Source organism: Bidens hawaiensis, unplaced genomic scaffold, assembly GCF_021521415.1.
Source record: "Bidens hawaiensis isolate Kalapana, Puna unplaced genomic scaffold, B.hawaiensis_p1.1 tig00002671_1, whole genome shotgun sequence".
NCBI classification, from domain to species: Eukaryota; Viridiplantae; Streptophyta; class Magnoliopsida; order Asterales; family Asteraceae; genus Bidens; species Bidens hawaiensis.
In genome coordinates, this window is record NW_027491145.1 from 1,892,286 (window position 1) to 1,898,913 (window position 6,628).

Below are 6,628 nucleotides of genomic sequence, written 5' to 3' on the forward strand. Positions count from 1 at the left end.
GAAATTATAATAATAATAATAGTAATAATAATAATAATAATAATAGTAATAATAATAATAATAATAAAAATAAAAAATAATAACCTTCCAGGCGTCGATACGACACAGTCGGAGGTTTCTTTCCGCATGTTCGGGCAGGACGTCCATCTCTCCATGGAGGAGTTCGCAGTTGCTCTTGGCTTATACATCGAGCAGGAGGTGACCAGCCCGATATACACGGCGAGCATCCACCAGATGCCGGAGGATGACCTGCGGGTACGCTGCACATGTACGTTCTTAAAATGTATTGTATTGTTTAATATAACGAAATATATATTAATGATATTATTTTATATTATATTATATTATATTATATTATATTATATTATATTATATTATATTATATTATATTATATTGTATTATTATTGTTGTTAATAAATTATATTATCTTATATTACACAGGTAGCTATACAGGCTGGTTGCGACGTCTATCGCGGGTCGCAATCAGGGCGCGGAGCACTGCAGCCCGCGCGACCTGTTTTTTTTGAGGTGTCTGCTGACTCACACGCACTGCAACCTCGCTAGGGGGTTTTTGCAGACTATTTTGTCGGCTACCAGTTCAGGCAGGGACGAGGGTCCTTAATGGGTGGCGGGTACTTCACCCAGCTTGCGATATCTCTGGGCCATGGAGCCCTGGTGAACGACATGCGTATCGATCCGACCCCTCCGAGCGAGCTGGACCGCGTCCGTTGCGGCGGCATGCACATTGTACGTTCGCTCACCGGGCCCAACGGTTCGTACGACCGACTGGTGGCTGGGGCGGGGGCACGTGTGCCTTACGTCCCGGTGCCTTTAGTTGAGCCTCCCCCGGTTGCGGCACCGGAGGTGGGGCTTCTCCATGAGCCTGTCAACGCGGGGGAGGGGGCCTGCGGGGATTCGGACGACGGTGGTAATGGACGTGAGGATCCGAGCGCATCTCAGGTACATTTTAATATATTATCGTTTTATCGTTTCTTTTAATTCTTCTTCGTATTAAACGTATTTCTGTTGTTTTGTTGTTAGGGGCCGACGCAGCACGTTCCACGCACATATCGCATGGTGCGTCTGGGTCCCGCCACCGACGTTAGGCTGGAGGCCATTGAGTTGGAGATGAGGCAGATGTCGCGCAGATAGACTGGCGGATGAGCCAGATATCGCGCCAGATCGACAGGCTTGTTAGTAGTCGGGTAGCAGAGCTGTCTGGACAGCAGTACACCGTGCCACCGTCACCACCCCCAGTTTTGACCACGAGGCGAGCACGTCTGGCGTGAGATGCGGACGGGGCGACGACGTGGATGCCGCGGACGGTTTGGGGACTAGGCGCAGGGGAGAGGACGACGCCGATGTCGGCGTAGCGTTTGGGGGCCACGACGACGGCTTGGACATGAACATGGACGACTTCCTGCCATAGATTTTTATGTTATTTTTATGTTTTTAGTTGTCGTAGTTTCTTTTATTTGTACAGTTTATTAATATAACAATGATTTTTGGTATATATATGTGTTAATTGTTTTCACCGAAATAATATTAAATATTAAATAAATAATTAATATATAATGATAAATAACAATAAAAATAATAACAAAATAAAAAACAAAAAAAAAACATAATAAGACAAAATTGATGATGTTTTTCAGAAAAACCGTTTAATACGTCAGGTATAATCCTATACGCGACGTATTAGGCGGTGTTTTAGCGATCCGGACGGTTTCCCTATAAAATCCTTATATTTTTCCATATTCTATCCTGTTATCCACCACAATATTATATTTTCCAAAACTATTGGTGTGGGGTTTTGGCATTTCTCGTCAATCTTCCATCTGGACTCATTCCATAACTTTCTAGATCAATCTCCGATCACTTCAGCCCATTCATTCCATCATGTTCCATCAAATCTTCCAACAATGGCTGCCACTCTCACAATCTCCTACTCCAGCAAGCCACACTGCTGCTTACCCATCAATTCTTTCTTTAACCAACCAACCCATCTGTCATCCACTCTCACCAACCCGAAAAGAGTAAGACTCAACATCTCACTCAAATCCCACAAAGAAACTGATGATGATAATACCCATCTGGAATCTAAACTGATTGACCATGAGAATGATGATCAGCAAGAACAAGACTGGAAGAGTGATGAGGAGTTTAAAAAGTTTATGGGTAATCCTTCTATTGAGGCTGCGATAAAGCTCGAAAAGAAACGGACCGATAGGAAGTTAAAGGAGCTTGATCGAAGCAATGATAATCCGATAGTCGGGCTGTTTAATCGAGTGGTTCGGGATAATTTGTTCAGAGAGAAACAGAGGTTGGAGTTAGCAGAACAGAGTTTCAAGGCGCTTGATCTCAACACCGTAAGTCATGTCCAATTCTATCTTTCTTTTTTTTAAATCCATGTAAATTGTTAATTAAATTAATTAGATTTTTTTTTACTTCGAGTAAGGTTTAAATGAGTTGGGCCGAACCCAGATCAGCTTATTTAAGCTTGTGCTCGATTTAAAGCTTATGATCATGTTTCGAGCCTGGCTTGTTTCACTCTTACTTTTAAAGTTCGAGCTCAGTTGTTTTCAAACTAGAACTAGGCTAGTTGCTATTATTATTATTATTATTATTATTATTATTATTATTTGTTGCTATTATTATTATTATTATTTATTAATTTTTTTAAAACAACGAATTGACTTTTTAGACTTTTTTTTCCTGTTGTGTGTCACTGGACTCTTTCAATTGAGGAGCCTTGTTGTCCTTTTTGGCCAGACTAAAACTTTTAATAACTTTAATACTTTATAACAAATTATATACATACTTATACTTAATACATGAAAAATTAGATATATAATGGGATCGTTTGGGCGTTGATAGGCTTGGGCTTGTTTATTAAACGAGGTTATTGTTTAGACCCACGTTCATTATTAAACAAGCTTTTAGATTGAACATACTTGTCTTAGAACGAGTTTTAAGTTTGAGCTTGGTTAAGTCCTGCTCGTCTTGGCCTGAGCCAGTTTTATGAATGAGTTTTAGGTTTGAGCTTGTTTAAGTTCTGCTTGTCTTGGCCCGGGCCAGTTTTATGAACTATTTTTAGGTTTGAGATCGTTAAAGTTCTCAACTTTTTTGAAGCCCATCTTGAGTAACTCGTCCGAGCAGCTTGATTCGCCCTTTCAATAATTCATAGCTAATCAGTTATCAGATGCTTGCTACAATAAGCAGCAATTTCTACTAAATTGAATAAAAAAAATGAAATCAAAAGTCAAATGTGAATTGCAGTTAAAAAGCTGTTTCGGGTTTACTCCATTCTTTGCAACGGATGTCAGAAGATTTGGCGATGGAGGGATATTTATTGGAAATTTGAGAAGACCCATTGAAGAAGTCATTCCGACATTGGAGAAGAAACTGTCCGAAGCCGCAGGAAGAGAGGTTGTTTTATGGTTCATGGAAGAAAAAACTAATGATATTACAAAACAGGTCAATCACATGTTCTTCATTTTGTTTGATTCATTCGGTCTGGTGTTTCATCCTACTAATAAGCCTGCTTTGCCTCTTGTTTTCATCTGCTTTCAGGTTTGTGTGGTGCAACCGAAATCCGAGATTGATCTCCAATTTGAGTTAACCAAATTAAGCACACCATGGGGCTATGTTAGTGCAGTAGCCTTAGCCGTGACCACTTTCGGGACAATTGCTTTGATGAGTGGCTTCTTTCTTAAGCCCGACGCTACCTTTGATGATTATCTGGCGGACGTTGTCCCACTCTTTGGTGGCTTTCTAACCATTTTAGGTGTTTCGGAGGTAACTTAGACCCTTTTAATTTCTCTTTTCTGTTGGATTTTGGAATGTTTTGACTCTTGAAGTCAGAGACATCAATTTTCAGTTACAATATTATATTAGCCACTTAGATTTTGTCATTTGGCATTCATTTATTCAATCTCAACCTTATTAGTAAGCTTTTAATCTTTTTAAATTATAACAACTTTATTTCCTCCTAATGACTTGCGTTCGTCAATTTAATAAGAAACTAAGTACGTGTTGTGATTATTTTATTTTTTTTCTCAACGTTCCGATATAAGCTTTGTTAAAAACGAAGTTGTATCTGAAATAAAACATATTTTTTAGTATCTTAGATTATTCCGAGTGTCGGTACATTGCCGAACCTGACCAATATTGACTAAACAACATCGTTTCAAAGAAATCCCATATCGATTTTGACTTTGAAAAGTGCTGGAGTTTACTTTACTGGTCAAACTAATGTTAGCTTATTATTGTATTATGCAGATTGCCACTAGGGTAACCGCAGCTCGTTATGGTGTTAAGCTCAGTCCTTCGTTTCTGGTCCCGTCTAATTGGACCGGATGCTTGGGTGTTATGAATAATTACGAGTCTCTTCTCACTAATAAAAAGGCGTTGTTTGATATCGCAGTGGCACGGACTGCTAGTGCGTATTTGACTTCATTGGTGCTTGCGGTTGCTGCTTTTGTTGCTGATGGTAGCTTCAACGGAGGCGATAATGCTTTGTAAGTTTATGTTTCCATTGCATACCGTAATTGGATACGTTTTAGCATTATTCATCATGGGTTGTTGGGTTGGTTATATGCAGGTTTATAAGACCGCAATTCTTTTACAATAACCCGTTGCTTTCTTTCATCCAATTCGTTATTGGGCCGTACACGGACGATCTAGGCAACGTGTTGCCTTATGCCGTGGAAGGTGTCGGGGTTCCGGTAGATCCTCTTGCCTTTGCAGGACTTTTAGGTGAGTCTTACGCCAAAAGATTTGAAATTTCTTTTTGTTAAATGGTATTCTGGTGTTATTGTAAGTAGACGGTGTGTGAGTGTTTTTGCAAAAGTTTTGAAGGGTATTTGGGTCACTTTGCAAGTATAATTTTAGGTTCGCCTTTTTGCAAAGGTTCTGATTTTTTTAAAAAAGGGTATTTTCATTATTTTTTACGTTTACTTTACTTTTCGTCGAGTTGTTTTGCAAAAGTTTTGAATTTTTTGATAAAGGGCATTTTGGTTATTTTGCAAGTAGACTTTTAGGTTAGTTGTTTTGCAAACGTTTAGATTTTTTTTATAAAAGGGTCTTTTTGTTATTTTCAAGTATAATTTTAGTGGTCTTTTTGCAAAAGTTTAGTAAAGGGCATTTTGGTCATTTTGCAAGTAGACTTTTAGGTTAGTTGTTTTCTAGAAGTTACGATTTTTTTTGGATAGAATGCACTTTCATCATTTTGTAAGTATACTTCTAGGTGAATCTTTTTGCATAAGTTTTGAACTTATTTTTTATAAAGGGTTAGGCCTTTTTGTTAGTAATCGGAATTTTTCCGTTTGGGATAGGAATGGTGGTGACTACGTTAAACTTGCTACCGTGTGGGAGGCTTGAAGGCGGTCGGATCGCTCAAGCCATGTTCGGTAGGAGCACCGCGGCTTTGTTATCATTTGCCACATCACTCTTGTTAGTCATAGGTGGTTTTAGTGGTAGTGTCTTGTGTTTGGCTTGGGGGCTCTTTGCGACCTTCTTTAGGGGTGGAGAAGAAATACCCGCAAAGGATGAAATTACCCCTCTTGGCGACGACAGGTATGCTTAGGGATTTGTGCTCAGGCTAATATGCTTTCTTACGCTTTTTCCCTAACGGTGGTGGAACTTTCTCTAGCTCGTTCCTTAGTGGGCCGTATTTTAGGGGTGGTTTGTAAGTGGTATATGTTGATCCGGTTGGTTATAGGTTTAATATGTGGTGAACTTCATTTGTAAAAATCCATGTTATTAGCAGCTGATATGTTATACAGTTCAATCATATGCAATCTTTCACACAATACCTCAACCAAGTCTAGTTACTGTCAGCTTAAACTTTTAAACTATTAGGATCCTTCTTTGAAGTGTAGAGATGCCAAGTAAAATTCTATGAGATAGAAAATGTTTACTGAGAAAAAGAGTGCAATACATATTTTCTTTTCTCGCCGTGATAATCACACCACTTAATCCTCTTGGCCCTTTGTAATAATAACAATTTTCACTTTTTTATTTAAAAATATTTTTAATAAAAAATCATTTATATAACTATTTCTATGAAACATAAGAACCTTATATTATTTTACACAATATGCTAAATATCTTTTGTAAATACAAATACACAATGTCTACAGGGGCTATGTGTCAACCTACAAACTGATCCTCCACCATCACCTTCGTCACCCTTCCAGCATCATCAAGCCTCTCGACATATGCAAACTTGAGGTACCCTCGATTGATCGTACTCTTGTTGGACCCACACCTAATACATTCGTATATCTCTCTCCCTTCCATTTCCATATCCCTATTACAGTAGTAAGTAATATTTTTTTTTTCTTTTCACAATGAAGATACAAGAATTACCTAAGGATATTGAGTAACTTTAGAATGATTGACGACAACCGAAGTATGATCAGATTTGTTTAACCTGTAAAACAAAACACTATCAGAGCTCGTCAGAGGAAGAGGGTCTCTTTGTAGACCACCTTCTGGAGTGAGAATAAGCAACTGTGTATGTGTATAGACAGAAAAAGAGTACAAAATGGATCAAAGAATAAATTAGGATTGCCTCACTTTAGTTTCACGCATGGGGTTTTTATACCCTAATTGGTTGGGTCG

General features: G+C 38.7%; 1 pseudogene across 1 annotated transcript; it reads left to right on the top strand.

Annotated features, from left to right (window-relative positions):
- The first annotated feature begins 1,923 nt into the window (after window positions 1–1,923).
- On the top strand, window positions 1,924–5,694 carry LOC143620794 (putative zinc metallopeptidase EGY3, chloroplastic; annotated as a pseudogene). Its single transcript, XR_013151408.1, has 6 exons — window positions 1,924–2,370; window positions 3,281–3,478; window positions 3,575–3,799; window positions 4,283–4,521; window positions 4,605–4,759; window positions 5,338–5,694. The product of XR_013151408.1 is annotated as a putative zinc metallopeptidase EGY3, chloroplastic (transcript).
- Window positions 5,695–6,628: the final 934 nt, after the last annotated feature.